Source organism: Trachypithecus francoisi, unplaced genomic scaffold, assembly GCF_009764315.1.
Source record: "Trachypithecus francoisi isolate TF-2019V2 unplaced genomic scaffold, Tfra_2.0 Lachesis_group18, whole genome shotgun sequence".
In the NCBI taxonomy this organism is placed as follows: domain Eukaryota; kingdom Metazoa; phylum Chordata; class Mammalia; order Primates; family Cercopithecidae; genus Trachypithecus; species Trachypithecus francoisi.
Window position 1 is genome coordinate 52,877,902 of NW_022681463.1, and position 19,716 is coordinate 52,897,617.

Genomic DNA, 19,716 nt, shown 5'->3' on the forward strand with positions numbered 1-19,716 from the left:
CAAATAGTTTTAGTGCCAAGACTGAAAATGATTTTTTTATGATTACAGAAGCTATAGACATGCCCCGATATTTGCAAAAAATATGCTATAATAGTGGGTCAAGAGAGGTAGTCTAGAAACGGATTGATTTGGAGGACATGTAAAATAATCAGCTTAATATGCATTATTATTTTCTTACCACAGCCAGTTCTGTGAATCAGGAATGAGAAACAGATGTTAGTGAATCAGCAGTGAGAAACAGCTGCTAGGAATACTGTATTCTGAAGTCATGTGGTGATTTTATGGTTCAAGTAAAACAATAACAAAAATATTAACATAAGTACCACACACTTGTTACAAAAGGAAAGAACATTGAAAAGAAGTCAACTATGATTCAGTTTTTTTTTTTTTTTTTTTTTTGAGAAGGAGTCTCGCTCTGTCGCCCAGGCTGGAGTGCAGTGGCCGGATCTCAGCTCACTGCAAGCTCCGCCTCCCGGGTTCACGCCATTCTCCTGCCTCAGCCTCCCGAGCAGCTGGGACTACAGGCGCCCACCACCACGCCCGGCTAGTTTTTTGTATTTTTTAGTAGAGACGGGGTTTCACTGTGTTAGCCAGGATGGTCTCGATCTCCTGACCTCGTGATCCGCCCGTCTCGGCCTCCCAAAGTTCTGGGATTACAGGCTTGAGCCACCGCGCCCGGCCGATTCAGTTTTAAATCTTAGATATATTAGTGTATCTTGACATCACAAATGTATTTAATAAATATAATTCTAATTTGATGTCAATTTGAATTAACTGATTACATAATTATTATTATTAACTTTCAAAGAGCTTCTTTTATGCCAGACACTATTCTAAACTATTTTGTTTACTCCTTACAACTCACTGAGAAAGTTTTTTTTTTTCATTTTACAAAGGAGGAATATGAGGTTATAAATGAATTTCCAAATATCACACCATTCCTGACTTAATACTAGTTATATCTTAGTCCAAAATAAAAATAAAAGCTGTAATTTAATTGTTTAAAAATTTGTGTAAGGAATATTATGTTATTTGTCATCTATTTGTCTCTTTCTATCAACTGTATTTTTTTATAACATCCAAATGCCGCATACCATGACAATGCAAGTCATTCAATCCATTCTCAAAATTAAAGAGATTTAATAGTGCTGAGTACTATTTTGATGGTAAATGAAATGTTTAATGACTGATATTCAAGTATAAAGGCATCAATCATCTGACAGGCACCATTTTTAGGAGAAAAATTATGCATTTAAAAATAAATTAACAATGAAAGAAGATATTCCTAATTTGGACTCAATATAAGATCAAAAGTCCAAAGACTGGCACTGGTTCTGCTTATAACCATCTCAATGGCTCCTTGCATAAAGATACCTGATATTTTAGGTCTCATTCATCTCTGTATTTATTCACAAAGTATTTTAAAAGGACTTACGATGTGCCAAAAACAAAAGCAGAACTCGGAATAAAGTGATATAACAGTCGTCAAACATATAGATGGCTTTTCCAGGCACTGGACTGCATGAAATAACTTAGTAACTGTGTGCAGAAATAATAGAGAAGTAGTCGGAAGTCTGAGTTCTTAGACACACAAGAGATTTCAGACACATAAAATGAGAAAGAACAAGCAAAGGGGAGTGAGAAACAGATGCCAGTGTGATAGAATTTAAATCAAAGTAAGATATCCTGAGAGAGTGGGCCCCCTTGGCTTGGCGTCGATCCAGCGCTGGAGCTCTTGCCGGCGTCTCCTGGCTAGTGCGGCTGAACTGCCGGCGGCTAAGGGCCCGCAAGCAGCCGCCACTCCTCCGGCGCTGGCTGTGGCGCTGGGGTCGTTGTTTCGTGACAACCACTCAGGTAGCCGTTTCTGAGACAGCAGGTGCGGCCGCTTTAGCCCTAAGCGGGCTGCGCGACTCCCTGCACTGTCTCTGCCAGGGCCCGACTCTTTTCTTCCGGACCCGACGCCAAGCGGTGACCCTGAGCCAGCAGCAGGAGCGCCCGGAAATGGCGGCCTGGACTGCCTCGCGCTGGCCCATCAAAAGGATCCTGAAGAACAAGACCTCTTAAGCTTCCTCTACGGTGGCGTCGGCTAACAGTGCAGCGGGAGTGTAGACGAGGAGCGGAGCAAAAAAATCCCAGAATTGGAAAGAAATGAACATCCTGGCGACATATCATCCAGCAGACAAAGACGATGGTTTAATGAAAATAGATGAACCAAGCACTCCTTACTGTCGTTAAGATGGGGATGGTGAAGATGCATGTAGTGATACAGAAACCACTGAAGCCATAGCAGCAGATATCTTAGCTAAGAAATTAGCTGCTGCTGAAGGCTTGGATCCAAAGTATAGGATTCAGGAACAAGAAAGCAGTGGACAGGAGGCTAGTGACCTCTCACCTGAGGAACGAGAAAAAAGGTGACAATTTGAAATGAAAAGGAAGCTTCACTACAACGAAGGACTCAATATCAAATTAGCTAGAGAATTAATGTCAAAAGATCTATATGATGATGGCAAAGATGAAGAAATGTTAAAGACTGCAGATGGAGAAAGCATGAAGACGGAAGAATCAAATCAAGGCTCTACTACAGGTGACCAACGGCAAAACAAATTCACGAAGTTCGTAGAAGAGCTTTGTTCAACACTGCAACTGTTTGCTAGATATAAACCCTGTTACTATAATACATTTCTTCTTGTTCTCCACAATTTATGATTTAAGTACCAAAATCATACCAGTTATTATATATTGCCAAGAATTAAATGATATCCTTAGAAACTGATTAGATTGAAAATGCCTAATTGATCTTGTGCTTAGTACTTTACCACAAATGCAGTGTAATATCATCAGTCCAAAACTGCATTACTTTTGTAAAAACACTGATTAATTTGCATAAGATATTATATAGCATTTTATGCTTTAGAGGATGAAAAGTATCTTTGGAGAGGGAAACTAAGTTATTTTCAGCACTCTAAATGGGGCAATACCTCTTATAAATTTCGTTGGTTTGCTTTTTTTAAAAATCAAAACACAATTGAACAACAGGATGCATAGGCTAATAAATATTCAAGCCGAATAGTGTTTTACACTGTTCTTCAACTTGATTTGTCTGTTTAATTGAAACGGATTACAAGAGTTACTCTTGCATTTTCTGTCCTACTACCTTTAAAGTTCCTGTTGAGTTTATTTGTATTTACAAGGAAAGGACTGAACTTTTTCTCATCAAAACTAGCGTTTTTTTTTTCCCACAAATAAATTATCAGGTTAAACTTGCAAAAATAATAATAATAATAATAAGCCAAGGTAGAATGTAGTTGTGGTCTGAGGAAATTAATGTTCTAAAAGTTGTAGAATGATAACAGGGTGTGAAAAGATACTGTTAAGTCAACTTAAACATGAACTGATGATTGACCACTGGATTCAGGTGAGCAGAGATGACAACAGCATGTGATATTTCTTCAGAGTAGAGGAAGCAAGTCTGATTGAAGTTTGTTGGAGAAAGGATGGGAAGAGAAAGAGCTCAGACAGTAAGTACAGTTACACTTTCAATGAGTTTCGTTGAGTAGAACAGTCAAGTCAGGCATTAAAGGAAGAGGCAGAGTGAAGGGATTTTTATTTACTTTCTGTTGCTCTGTTTCTAAGACAGTAGAAACTGCAATATGTTTCTATGCAAATGAAAATGTCCAAATAATAAGGAAAACATTGATCATACAGGAACATGATAGGGAAGTTGCCAGAGTCATTCACTTTGCAAACAAGAGATAATAGGATCCGTTGCACAAGTGTAGAGCTGAGACTTACATAGGAGCCTATAGCTCATTTGTTGTGGGAAGAGGATAGGCGTATAGGAGGGTTGATAGACTTGAAAATGGGTTCGTGCAGGCGTTTCCTTCATACACTTTCTACTTTCTCAGTGAAATAATAACCATGATTTTGTATCTGGAAAAAGATGCTATAGTTCCATAGAGAGGAGAGTAATTGGAACAATTATGCAGAGTAATGGGAGAATAAATTGAATAAGGAGATGGAGTGGTATCACCCTACAGCCTTAAGGAATCCCTTGAGTTCAGTGGTCAGGATATTAAAATGAGATCATTTAGCATTGTTGTGAGGTTTTCTCCTTTAAGTTCACTTATTCGATGATGACTTAGAACAGGCGACCAGTGAAAAAACAGTGAAAACAGTAAACATTTTTTCAGGAAAATAAAGCAGGGGTGTTCATAATGGTATTGAGGCTTTATGAACAAAGGAAAGAGATTATAATGAGTGGTCATAAGATGTAAGTCAGATAGGTAAGAAAGACATGGTGAACAGTGAAAATACAGTAGTATCAATGGATTGATTGGAAGATGGGATGAACCTAGTAATAAGTGAGAAAGAGGGGTTAGCTGTTACTGGTAATTTTCAAAGTTCAGATGGCTGAACTAACAGGGGCCAGAAGTCTATTGAAGGAGAATTCCTAAAGGAACTGCATGTGTAAATGGATATAGTAAGCATAGTGTATATGGATAGGAAATTTACTGAGAAGTTGCAGGGATAGTTTGGAAGAGAAAGATAGTAAGCTGAATTACTGAATTTTCAGAGAATGAGGGAGACTAAATTACACATCTTGAGAGCTGTAAATAGCTGTGGCAAAAAGGGGCAATGTGTGTCATAAACTGCTGTCATGAGCTTCAAGATAGATGAGAGTTTGGAGAAAGGATAAGGAACATTGGTTTGTTTGTTGTGAATAACACCACAGATCATTATGGGATGAGTATAAGACTTTTTTTTTTTTTTTTTTTTTTTTGAGACGGAGTCTTGCTCTGTCACCCCGGATGGAGTGCAGTGGCCGGATCTCAGCTCACTGCAAGCTCCGCCTTCCGGGTTTATGCCATTCTCCTGCCTCAGCCTCCGGAGTAGCTGGGACTACAGGCGCCCACCACCTCGCCCGGCTAGTTTTTTGTATTTTCAGTAGAGACGGGGTTTCACCATGTTAGCCAGGATGGTCTCGATCTCCCGACCTCGTGATCCGCCCGTCTCAGCCTCCCAAAGTGCTGGGATTACAGGCTTGAGCCACGGCACCCGGCCGAGTATAAGACTTTTGAATGGATATGAAGAATCAGGTAGGCCAAAATCGTACGAGCATAAATCGTGTTTCTTGATTGTAAATACAATGGGCTCCTTGAGCTAGCGAACTGAGTGGTCCTTGATGCTTCTTAAGAGTCTCTGTCTGGCATTTGGTCTGCCACACCTTAGGATCACACATCTTGGTAATCACACCCTGATTATAAATACCCGTGGTTTGTCTGTCTGTTGAATCACATTGCTCCCCTCCCATTCAACAAGACTTGGATATTTAAGAAATCATTATCCTACTACAGTGGGAAATCACTACCTCGTCCCATACTCCAAATAGAATTTCCTCACTCCAACAGAGTAGCACTTCTAATGTGATGCTATAAAACAGAGGGCACAAACTCAAATATGTACAGGAAATTTAAATAATTAAAGTTGTTAGAGGAAAGAAAAAATCAACTACCAAAAAATAATAAAACACTACTTTTACATAACTATGTAGTAAATAACAATATAAGGATTATTAGTCCTAGCAATTATATTTTAAATTAAAAAATAAAAGTAATGCAATTACAAAAAATCAAAATAGCTATGCATGACCTTTTTCTTAACTTTTAATTCAGTTTTGATATAATAGAGCTTTTTTTGTTAACATCAAAATGAGAATGTTAGATCTTTTTTTAGATGTTATAATGTGAACTATAACATGTCAGAAACTTTTATAGAGACCACATGAAGATTATTTTAAAATTAGCTCTGCTACAATTTTAAATTGTAGTTATAAGTTGTTTGTGAATTGAAAATATGTTGAGTAAATTAAGTTTTTATTTTTAAAGGTTAGTATCTGTAATTGTCATTTGTATTACTGATGTAACAATTTTGTTGGGAATGTAAAGATTAAATTATAATGACACCGTGAAGGATAATTCTATCTCAGAAGTTATTAAAAATAAATCTACTCAAAGATCAGAAGATTGCAAGATTTCAGAGGTCAGGAAGTGTGTCTGTATTGTTCACTGTTATATTCTTGGAACATGGAATAAGGCCTGGAACATAGCAGTCATTCAATAGATATTTTTGAGTGAGTTAATAAATTTATCTCATACCTGTGAAAGAATTTTTTTCTATTAATGCTGCCTAAATGGACATTGCTATATAAATTTGAATAATTTTATGTCTCACTGAATGAACAAGTCACGATAACAATAACATAAAAAGTAAATTATTTTGATATTAGAAATTAATTATGTAAAATCAATGTTCCCTTTTTTTGTTTCTTTGTTTCCAGAAAAGTACAGCACTACGCATTTACCTTTGAAAAAAAGATGTGCTTTAAAATAGTGAATTGAATCCCATTATTTAAGGATGCGAATACATTATTCTACAGAATTTACAGTTGAAAATATCAATTAGTAATAGGGGAAGTACTTATTTTGAAGGGCAGAAATCTGATCATAGTCTCATAAGCTATATAGTGTTCATCTTTACCATGCTACAATATACAAGCCCAAAGAGATAGCAATGTATCTTAGAAATCCTGCAGAGAAACACGCCCCTGTCACCCATGCTTCAATCACAAGCCTATGATAAGTTTTGAGTATAGAAAAATATTACCCACTTTAAGGGGCGGAGCAAGATGGCCGAATAGGAACAGCTCCAGTCTCCAGCTCCCAGTTGGAGCGACACAGAAGACAGGTGATTTCTGCATTTTCAACTGAGGTACTGGGTTCATCTCACTAGGGAGTGGCGGACAATCAGTGCTGGTCAGCTGCTGCAGCCCAACCAGGGAGAGCAGGGCGAGGCATCACCTCACCTGGGAAGCACAAGGGGGAAGGGAATCTCTTTTCCTAGCCAGGGGAACTGAGACATACAACACCTGGAAAATCAGGTAACTCCCACCCCAATACTGTGCGATACCAAGGGTCTTAGCAAACGGGCCCACCAGGAGATTATATACCACACCTGGGCAGGAGGGTCCCATGCCCACAGAGCCTCCCTCATTGCTAGCACAGCAGTCTGCAACCTAATTGCAAGACAGTAGCGAGGCTGGGGGAGGGTCACCCGCCATTGCTGAGGCTTAAGTAGGTAAACAAAGCTGCTGGGAAGCTAGAACTGGGTGGAGCTCACAGCAGCTCAAGGTGCCCTGCCTGTCTCTGTAGACTCCATCTCTGGGGACAGGGCACAGCTAATCAACAACAACAACAACAACAACAACAACAAAACAACAAAGCAGCAGAAACCTCTGCAGATGCAAACGACTCTGTCTGATAGCTTTGCAGAGAGCAGTGGATCTCCCAACACGGAGGGTGAGATGTGAGAACGGACAGACTGCCTGCTCAAGTGGGTACCTGACCCCTGAGTAGCCTAACTGAGAGACATCCTCCACTAGGGGCAGACCGACACCCCACACCTCACACGGTGGGGTACACCCCTGAGATGAAGCTTCCAAAGCAAGAATCAGACGGGTATACTCGCTATTCAGCAATATCCTATCTTCTGCAGCCTCTGCTGCTGATACTCAGCAAACAGGATCTGGAGTGGACCTCAACCAATCTCCAACAGACCTACAGCTGAGGGCCCTGACGGTTAGAAGGAAAACTAACAAACAGAAAGGACGCCCACACCAAAACCCCATCAGTACGTCACCATCATCAAAGACCAGAGGCAGATAAAACCACAAAGATGGGGAAAAAGCAGGGCAGAAAAGCTGGAAATTCAAAAAATAAGAGCACATATCCCCTGCAAAGGAACGCAGCTCATTGCCAGCAACGGATGAAAGCTGGACAGAGAATGACTTTGACGAGATGGGAGAAGAAGGCTTCAGTCCATCAAACTTCTCAGAGCTAAAGGAGGAATTACGTACCCCGTGCAAAGAAACTAAAAATCTTGAAAAAAGAGTGGAAGAATTGACAGCTAAATTAATTAATGCAGAGAAGGTCATAAACGAAATGACAGAGATGAAAACCATGACATGAGAAATACGTGATAAATGCACAAGCTTCAGTAACCGACTCGATCAACTGGAAGAAAGAGTATCAGTGATTGAAGATCAAATGAATGAAATGAAGCAAGAAGAGAAATCTAAAGAAAAAAGAAGAGAAAGAAATGAACAAAGCTGCAAGAAGTATGGGATTATGTAAAAAAACCAAATCTACATCTGATTGGGGTGCCTGAAAGTGAGGGGGAAAATGGAACCAAGTTGGAAAACACTCTTCAGGATATCATCCAGGAGAACTTCCCCAACCTAGTAAGGCAGGCCAACATTCAAATTCAGGAAATACAGAGAACGCCACAAAGATACTCCTCCAGAAGAGCAACTCCAAGATACATCATTGCCAGATTCACCAAAGTTGAAATGAAGGAAAAAATCTTAAGGGCAGCCAGAGAGAAAGGTCGGGTTACCCACAAAGGGAAGCCCATCAGACTAACAGCAGATATCTTGGCAGAAACTCTACAAGCCAGAAGAGAGTGGGGGCCAATATTCAACGTTCTTAAAGAAAAGAATTTTCAACCCAGAATTTCATATCCAGCCAAATTAAGGTTCATAAGTGAAGGAGAAATAAAATCCTTTACAGATAAGCAAATGCTTAGAGATTTTGTCACCATCAGGCCTGCCTTACAAGAGACCCTGAAGGAAGCCCTAAACATGGAAAGGAACAACAGGTACCAGCCATTGCAAAAACATGCCAAAATGTAAAGACCATCAAGGCGAGGAAGAAACTGCATCAACTAACGAGCAAAATAACCAGTTAATATCATGATGGCAGGATCAAGTTCATGCATAACAATGTTAACCTTAAATATAAATGGACTAAATGGTCCAATTAAAAGACACAGCCTGGCAAACTGGATAAAAAGTCAGGACTCATCAGTTTGCTGTATTCAGGAGACCCATCTCACATGCAGAGACATTCATACGCTCAAAATAAAGGGATGGAGGAAGATCTACCAAGCAAATGGAGAACAAAAAAAAACAGGGGTTGCAATCCTAGTCTCTGATAAAACAGACTTTAAACGATCAAAGATCGAAAGAGACAAAGGGTGCCATTACATAATGGTAAAGGGATCAATTCAGGAAGAGCTAACTATCCTAAATATATATGCCCCCAATACAGGAGCACCCAGATTCATAAAGCAAGTCCTTAGAGACTTACAAAGAGACTTAGACTCCCATACAATAATAATGGGAGACTTCAACACCCTGCTGTCAACATTAGACAGATCAAGGAGACAGAAAGTTAACAAGGATATCCAGGAATTGAACTCATCTCTGCACCAAGCAGACCTAATAGACATCTGCAGAACTCTCCACCCCAAATCAACAAAATATACATTCTTCTCAGCACCACATCACACTTATTCCAAAATTGACCACATAATTGGAAATAAAGCATTCCTCAGCAAATGTACAAGAACAGAAATTATAACAAACTGTCTCTCAGACCACAGTGCAATCAAACTAGAACTCAGGACTAAGAAACTCAATCAAAACCGCTCAACTACATGGAAACTGAATAACCTGCTCCTGAATGACTACTGGGTACATAATGAAATGAAGGCAGAAATAAAGATGTTCTTTGAAACCAATGAGAATTAAGATACAATATACCAGAATCTCTGGGACACATTTAAAGCAGTGTGTAGAGGGAAATTTATAGCACTAAATGCCCACAGGAGAAAGCTGAAAAGTCTAAAATTGACACTCTAACATCACAATTAAAAGAACTAGAGAAGCAAGAGCAAACACATTCAAAAGCTAGCAGAAGGCAAGAAATAACTAAGATCAGAGCAGAACCGAAGGAGATAGAGACACAAAAAACCCTGCAAAAAATCAATGAATCCAGGAGTTGGTTTTTTGAAAAGATCAACAAAATTGATAGACTACTAGCAAGGCTAATAAAGAAGAAGAGAGAAGAATTAAATAGATGCAATAAAAAATGATAAAGTGGATATCACCACCGACCCCACAGAAATACAAACTACCATGAGAGAATACTATAAACACCTCTAGGCAAATCAACTAGAAAATCTAGAAGAATGGATAATTTCCTGGACACTTACACTCTCCCAAGACTAAACCAGGAAGAAGCTGAATCCCTGAATAGACCAATAGCAGGCTCTGAAATTGAGGCAATACTTAATAGCCTACCAACGAAAAAATGTCCAGGACCAGATGGACTCACAGCTGAATTCTACCAGAGGTACAAGGAGGAGCTGGTACCATTCCTTCTGAAACTATTCCAATCAATTGAAAAAGAGGGAATCCTCCTTAACTCATTTTATGAGGCCAACATCATCTTGATACCAAAGCCTGGCAGAGACACACACACAAAAAAGAATTTTAGACCAATATTCCTGATGAACATCAATGCAAAAATCCTCAATAAAATACTGGCAAATCGGATCCAGCAACACATCAAAAAGCTTATCCACCATGATCAAGTGAGCTTCATCCCTGGGATGCAAGGCTGTTTCAACATTCGCAAATCAGTAAACCTAATCCAGCATATAAACAGAACCAAAGACAAGAACCACATGATTATCTCAATAGATGCAGAAAAGTCCTTTGACAAAATTCAACAGCCCTTCATGCTAAAAATGCTCAATAAATTCGGTATTGATGGAATGTATCTCAAAATAATAAGAGCTATTTATGACAAACCTACAGTCAATATCATACTGAATGGGTAAAAATTGGAAAAATTCCCTTTGAAAACTGGCACAAGACAGGGATGCCCTCTCTCACCACTCCTATTCAACATAGTTTTGGAAGTTCTGGCTAGGGCAATCAGGCAAGAGAAAGAAATCAAGGGTATTCAGTTAGGAAAAGAAGAAGTCAAATTGTCCCTGTTTGCAGATGACATGATTGTATATTTAGAAAATCCCATTGTCTCAGCCCAAAATCTCCTTAAGCTGATAAGCAACTTCAGCGAAGTCTCAGGATACAAAATTAATGTGCAAACATCACAAGCATTCTTATACACCAGTAACAGACAAACGGAAATCCAAATCATGAATGAACTTTCATTCACAATTGCTTCAAGGAGAATAAAATGCCTAGGAATCCAACTTACAAGGGATGTAAAGGACCTCTTCAAGGAGAACTACAAACCACTGCTCAGTGAAATAAAAGAGAACACAAACAAATGGAAGAGCATACCATGCTCATGGATAGGAAGACTCAATATCGTGAAAATGGCCATACTGCCCAAGGTTATTTATAGATTCAATGCCATCCCCATCAAGCTACCAATGAGTTTCTTCACAGAATTGGAAAAAACTGCTTTAAAGTTCATATGGAACCAAAAAAGATTCCGCATTGCCAAGACAATCCTAAGTCAAAAGAACAATGCTGGAGGCATCATGCTACCTGATTTCAAACTATACTACAAGGCTACAGTAACCAAAACAGCATGGTACTGGTACCAAAGCAGAGATATAAACCAATGGAACAGAACAGCGTCCTCAGAATAATACCACACATCTACAGCCATCTGATCTTTGACAAACCTGAGAGAAACAAGAAATGGGGAAAGGATTCCCTATTTAATAAATGGTGCTGGGAAAATTGGCTAGCCATAAGTAGAAAGCTGAAACTGGATCCTTTCCTTACTCCTTATATGAAAATTAATTCAAGATGGATTAGAGACTTAAATGTTAGACCTAATACCATAAAAACCCTAGAAGAAAACCTAGGTAATATCATTCAGGACATAGACATGGGCAAGGACTTCATGTCGAAAATACCAAAAGCAATGGCAACAAAAGCCAAAATTGACAAATGGGATCTAATTAAACTAAAGAGCTTCTGCACAGCAAAAGAAACTACCATCAGAGTGAACAGGCAACCTACAGAATGGGAGAAAATTTTCACAATCTACTCATCTGACAAAGGGCTAATATCCAGAACCTACAAAGAACTCAAACAAATTGACAAGAAAAAAAACAAACAGCCCCATCAAAAAGTGGGCAAAGCATATGAACAGATATTTCTCAAAAGAAGTCATTCATACAGCCAACAGACACATGAACAAATCCTCATCATCACTGGCCATCAGAGAAATGCAAATCAAAACCACAATGAGATACCATCTCACACCAGTTAGAATGGCAATCATTTAAAAAAGTCAGGAAACAACAGATGCTGGAGAGGATGTGGAGAAATAGGGACACTTTTACACTGTTGGTGGGATTGTAAACTAGTTCGACTATTATGGAAAACAGTATGGCGATTCCTCAAGGATCTAGAACTAGAAGTACCATATGACCCAGCCATCCCATTACTGGGTATATATCCAAAGAATTATAAATCATGCTGCTATAAAGACACATGCACATGTATGTGTATTGCAGCACTATTCACAATAGCAAAGATTTGGAATCAACCCAAATGTCCATCTGTGACAGACTGGATTAAGAAAATGTGGCACATATACACCATGGAATACTATGCAGCCATAAAAAAGGATGAGTTTGCGTCCTTTTAGGGACATGGATGCAGCTGGAAACCATCATTCTCAGCAAACTATCACAAGAACAGAAAACCAAACACCGCATGTTCTCACTCATAGGTGGGAACCGAACAATGAGATCACTTGGACTCGGGAAGGGGAACATCACACACTGGGGCCTATCATGGGGATCGGGGAGGGTGAAGGGATTGCATTGGGAGTTATACCTGATATAAATGACGAGCTCATGGGTGCTGACGAGTTGATGGGTGCAGCACACCAACATGGCACAAGTATACATATGTAACAAACCTGCACATTATTCACATGTACCCTAGAACTTAAAGTATAGTAATAATAATAATAGTAAAGAATTCATTAAAACAAAGTAAATAATAATTTTAAATATCAAAACATTGAACATGATGACACTCAGAATAGCAGATATTAACTCATGAACAAGTTAATTCTGAAGAAACAACTCTATGCTGCATGTTTTAGAGTGAGCATACTCAGGCATTAATGTATACTGTATATCTATATTTTATCTATATGTAATGTATATTGCAAGATTTAATGTATATTGTATATCTATAATGTATATTGTATAATCATATTTTTATGTAGATGTACAATATATCATATTTTCTTATTGTTTGAGGATATTACAAAAAGAAAATGCAGTGTTAAAATAAGGAGTGCAAATGACAAATATCCTGTGTAATGAAGTGCCAAAATGTTGTTAATGCTTCATTATACTTTCCTGATATTAATGCAAGTTATGTAAAATTTTTCATTTCTAAAGATATATCTGTAATTGACTTGCTTTAAAGATGATATTTGCATAAGCACAATACAAATACAACTATTTTTGTTTTAGCAGAAATTTTATACTCCTTTTATGCCCCTATTACTAACATTTCACAGGATTTGTCACAAATATATATATAGCTCCAACTTCCCAGAGAGGCTGTGCTTACTTACTTGCTTTAATGGCTATTTCTCTTTCAAATGGATTTATTAACAGAAATAAATAGACTCTTAACAAAAACAAAAAAAAAGAAAGAAAAATATTACCTCCTTTATCTCATTTCTGTCTGCAGCTACTCTGGCTAAGAAGAATCAGTGGAAGAACATTAGGCTTAGCAATCATTTTAATGCATGCCTGAGCCTATTTGTAGCTATGTCTCATAGACAATACTGTTTCTTTAACCTTTCTTCTGATTGTTCTATTTGTGAATGGTTTTATTGTTTATAACGAGGTTTTGTGTTGTAGTTTTGTGTTCTTCGAGGTTTTTTTCTTAGCTTTTTTTTTTTTTTTTTGTCTTATCTAGTTGCAATTGCCTCTGTTTCTTCATGGTATGTTTGTGTGTGGTTGTGTATGTGTGCATGCACCTATGTGTGTGTGTCTCTGTAGACAGATTTGGAGCTCTAGATCTCATGAGGCTTCTGCTGGAACAGTGAGACTATCCAGAGTTGACCTCAGTCTAACTCAGTCTGGGAAATGTACATGACATAAATTAAAACTCGTTATGTAGGCCAGGCGCGGTGGCTCAAGCCTGTAATCCCAGCACTTTGGGAGGCCGAGACGGGCGGATCACGAGGTCAGGAGATCGAGACCATCCTGGCTAACACGGTGAAACCCCGTCTCTACTAAAAAATACAAAAAAACTAGCTGGGCGAGGTGACGGGCGCCTGTAGTCCCAGCTACTCAGGAGGCTGAGGCAGGAGAATGGCGTGAACCCAGGAGGCGGAGCTTGCAGTGAGCTGACATCCGGCCACTGCACTCCAGCCTGGGTGACAGAGCAAGACTCCATCTCAAAAAAAAAGAAAGAAAGAAAGAAAAAAAAAACTCATTATGTAAATAGGAAGAGATCCAAGTTAACATAGTTTCTAATAGTCCCACAAGGTGTTAGAGGTCATCTGACAAGATTATAAGGCTATTTCATTTATATGAGTCATTATGCTCTGTATTACATTCTTCAAAGTAAGACTGTTTACTTTAGCTCCTAGGAAGCAGTCACATTACCATCAGTGATAATTACCATCATTGAAACAATACCTTAATAGAACACTAATTTGGGGCTCTTGCAGTTCTTTTATAGGAAGCATTACATACTGAGTGGATGTTACACTTACTTTCACACAAGTTCCTAATAATAATGAAACACAAGAGAGCCTCCCATTGGGAAATGCCTCACTTCACCAAACACTACAGAATTTCACGGGAAGTGATTTTAATTCAGATATAAAAGTATATTCATAAAAATTCCAACTTGTTTAACTACTTATATTTTTACAAAGAATGAACAAATACATAACCATATCATCAACTATTTGATTTTTAATTATATACTTTGGTGAGGAAAATGTGTGTTAAATATATCTAACTATTGGCTGATTGGTTTTAAAATATTGATGGAGCTGTGTGGAAACAATGGAGATAAAAATGTATTAAGTTTGAAAGTTTTGATTATCTTGAATATGTCTAGTATTTACAAAAATCAATCCTTAGATCAGTGATTCTCTCCTTAGGCTGCATTCTGGTATTACCTTGAAGTCTTAAAAACCTGAGTGTGCTGGATGCAATCCAGTCCAATTAAATCAATATCCCTACAGATAGGACCCAGGGACCTGTGTTGTATAAAGCCTCAGGTGATTGTTCTATGCAGACAATGATGAGAACCACTGAGGATAATCTGAATACATGATTAGACTTCAAGCTAACCTGGAAAACTTCTCAACAAAAGAATGATGTGAGTCAAATCAAAACACAATTTTTTTATGAAGTTATCAATAACAATGTTTTCCCTCAAGAAAATGTTCTATATGGAGTTGTTATCCCAAATAACTACTGATTTTTAAGAACTATAACCAATATTTATATAAGTGTATGTAAATATATATATGTGTGTACGTGTGTATATGTATATCTGCATATATATCTTAAAAATTATTCTGGTATACGAATTTTTTGAGAAAACATAAATATGTACTGAAAAAATATAATGATGTTTGTTCTCTATACACAAATGAGCTCTAAAACATGAGCTCATTTCTTTGCTAGATTATGTCAATTAAAGTACTTTAAGATAAGCTCAATTATTCATCAATATTCAGTTTTTTCAATAAATTCTTTGAAAGAATAATATTTAAGAACCATGTAAGTTCATTCAAAAATGCCCCCACCCAAACATCTTAAAACAATTCCGATTAAATGCATTGGATTTTACTTAAGCTTTTAAAACATATAGGCCCCTCAGCAGCTACATACTCAGCAGATATGCTGCTTTTTGTTAAAATTTCCCAACCTTTTTTGGAGAGTAAACATATCATGCATGTTTTATGCAAATGGTAGAAACAATTTTCCATATGTGAATACTTTTAGCAATTAAAATAACTACTTTTGTGAGTATGCTAGTGTCTTTTGAACATTTTAAAATGACTTTATGCTGATTTTTCCTGTGATAATTTTTTAAACAAGATGTTTTTCTGACCTAGAGGACTATCTCTATACATTTTGTTTGTTCAAATGATCAATAAAATCAATATCACTATAATTTTCCTGTATAAATTGCAAGGTGGCAAGGGTTTCATTATTGTTCTATATCTGAAACTTAACATGTAATTTATGCTATTACATATCCATTTGCATATAAAATTAGATAATATACTATGCTCAGTGACATAAATGAATATAATTAACCTCTGTAGGCTGAATGTCTTTTCAGCTCTCTAATCAAATGATGATTTAGAGTTATAGGATTAAATAAAATTATAAAATAATTAGTTATATATCTTATCTATTGATTACAACAGAAGTTTTTTTTTATCAATAATAAAATACATGTCGTTCTAAATAAGAATTTTGATACCTTGTATCTCTTCGAAGTAATTATCTTATGAACTGAATATAAATGATCACGGGCTATCACAAGTAAAATATGTCAATATTTTTAAAAGTAAAGTCCTTTTAATATTTAGTTATCCTGCTTTTGAACACTATATAAACAAACAGTTTTGAAAATTTGTATAAATCTGCTCTGCAACACAAATTTTTAAAACTTGAATATTGTATATAGGTAATGGTCCTATTCACCGGTTTATTAGAATTCAAACATCCTACTTAATTACTTAGATTTATAATATGTTAACTGCAATGTAATTTTATAAGTAATGGTAATATAATCAGTCTTCCATCACACATATTATTAGGCACCCTTAAATACAATTATGATATTACAAAATAAACAATAATTTATTCTTTCTTATAACCCAGTTCTAAAGGATGGATGCTTGTTAGTTGCTGCAGCAGTAAATAAATCTTGGTCATGTCTCTCCTGAAACAGTCCAACATGCTGTGTGGCAAGCTCGCCACAGGTAAAGATGTGAGGTACAAAATTAAATGATAGCTTAAAGGTTAGAAAGTTAAGTTCAAAGAGGTTGACAAAGGCACCATATGCAACTCCTTGCTGCCTACATGGCTGCTTAAGTGTGGCCTTGGGCCTGTAATATTTCTTATTGGGAGATAGACAACCCTCCCAGCCTGGGCTGGGCTTGTCATATTTCCAGCGAGAAAATACTTTTCCCTGTTTTGACTTGATATATGCTCCTTAAATATTCTGCTTAGGCACAAGCCTCAGTGATCCTCTGGCACGCCCCCAGCTTTCTGTATTTCAGACCCCATGGGGGAGAGGTCATGGTCCCTTTACTGCAGTACAAAGTGAGGTACTTGCAGCCACCCTGCCCACATTGTCTATGGAGTGGATCCTCTGGCCATGGGGAAACAAAGTCTTGCACTCTTTTTCTTCTTTTGCTGTAAATAAAGAGCTGTACCATACCACTTGAGCCTAGTGTACATATTTTCGGTTCTCATTGACCCCAAATCATGTAGGTCTCTTCCCTGGGTGGCATTCATCTACTTGTTAATCTTGGCTACACTCATTTTATATTCTGTCCTGCAGCACAATTTGACCAACCAGTGAACAGTGAAACACAACTATTTTAAAATGTATTTTGGTAACCCTCTTGGAAGGAACAAAACTAGTGTTTGTTGCTCTTCTATGTTACCATGTGAAACTGAGAATGTTAAGGCACAGCTGCTGCAGATAGTTGCCAAGTGATGTCAGGGAAACTTGTGCACCTGTTAAAAATGTGAACAACTCAAAGTTGTGCTGTATTCAAAGTTTAAAATCAAGCGTACACCTTCAAATATTTTGACACAAACTTTTAATCAACAGTTTGTTCAAATAGGCTATACATCAGAAAAATCTAGAAGCTCAGAACATATCATGCAAATAGAATTGTAAACATGTAGTCTATGTAAAAGCAAATACAATCTTCTGATTAAAAAAATTATTACATAACATTGGACATTTTAATGGAGCCTAATTATTGGATTCACTCTACAAATCTGTACTAAGAAATTATTATGTACAGGAACTGAAGTCGTCATTTGGGGTACACTAGAGTAATTAGAAAAGAAAAATAGAAAAAAGATAGAAGAAAAATCAAACAAAGTATCTGAAGGTCTCCATCTTTGTGTATTTCATATTCTGGATAGGACAGACAGATTATAACCAAAAAAGTACAGTCAATTGCAAAATGTCATAGAGGCTAAACTATGTTGGTGATAGAATAGACAAATAGATCAACAAAATAGAAAATAAATAGAAAGACTAGAATAGAAAGCCCAGGAATAAACCCAAATAAATACAATTTATCATAAATCAAATTACCTTGGGCAAAGGAGTAAAGGCCATACAATGGAGGAAATACAGTATTTCCAACAAATGGTGCTGGAGCTTCTAGGTATCCATATGCAAAATAATGAAATTTAGACACAGACTTTACATCCTTCACAAAATTGTAAAGTGCTGATGTAGGTTCACCAATTGTAGCAAAGGTATAATTTTGATAGGGGATGTAGATAATAGGGGAGAAAAAGCATGAGTGTGAGCAGTGGGCATATAGTACGCTAGTCACATCTTATCTACAGGGTAGAAGTTCTAAGACTTCCAGTGGATGTCTGAAACCACTACAGATAGTACCAAACTTTGTATTTTTAGTTGACTCCTGAACAGTATAGGGGTTTGGGGTGCCAGTCCCCCATGCAATAAAATATCTGCATATAACTTTTGTCACTTCAAAAACTTAACTACTAATAGCCGACTGTTGATCAGAGCCTTATGAATAACACGAAATAGTCAATTGACACATATTTGTCTATTACATGTATTATATACTGTATTCTTACAATAAAGTAAGCTAGAAAAAAGAAAATATTATTCAAAGTCTTAAGAAAGAGAAAATATGTTTTACTATTTATTAAGTGGAAGTGGATCATCATAAAAGTCTTTATCATCATTGCCTTCACAATGAGTAGGCTGAGGAGGAGGAGGAAAAGGAGGGGTTGGTCTTGCTGCATGTGGGGTGACAGTGGTGAAAGAAAATCTGTATGAAAGTGGACTCGCTTTGTTCAAATCTGTATTGTTCAAGGGTCAACTGAGTATTATGTGTTTTTCCTATACATATATACTTATCTACAATAAAGACACTTTATTGTATTAATTAGGTATATTAAGAAATTAACAATACTACTGTATTAGTCAGTTTTCATGCTACTGATAAAGACATACCTGGGGCTGGGCACGGTGGCTCATGACTGTAATCGCAGCACTTTGGGAGGCCGAGGCAGGTGGATCACCTGAGGTCGGGAGTTCTCAACCAGCCTGAGCAAAATGGAGAAACCCCCTCTCTAGTGAAAATACAAAATTAGTCAAGGTGGTGGAATGTGCCTGTGATCCCAGCTGCTTGGGAGGCTAAGGCGGGAGAATCACTTGAATCTGGGTGGCGGAGGTTGCAGTGAGCCAAGATTGTGCCATTGCACTCCAGCCTGGGCAACAAGAGCAAAATTCCATTTCAAAAAAAAAAAAAAAGACATACCAGGGACTGGGACATTTTTACAAAAGAAAGAGGTGCATAGGACTTACAGTTCCATTCTACATGACTGGGGAGGCCTCACAACCATGGTGGAAGGCAAGGAGGAGCAAGTCACATCTTTGGTGGATGGCAGCAGGCAAAGAGAGCTTGTGCAGCTTAGCTCCCATTTTTAAAACCAGCAGACCTCATGAGACTTATTCACTATCATGAGAACAGCACGAGAAAGACTCATCCCCATGATTCAGTTACCTCCCGCTGGGTCCCTTCCCCAACA

General features: G+C 37.6%; 1 pseudogene; it reads left to right on the forward strand.

Moving 5' to 3' along the window:
- The first annotated feature begins 2,001 nt into the window (after window positions 1-2,001).
- LOC117063360 lies at window positions 2,002-2,706 on the forward strand (annotated as a pseudogene).
- Window positions 2,707-19,716: the final 17,010 nt, after the last annotated feature.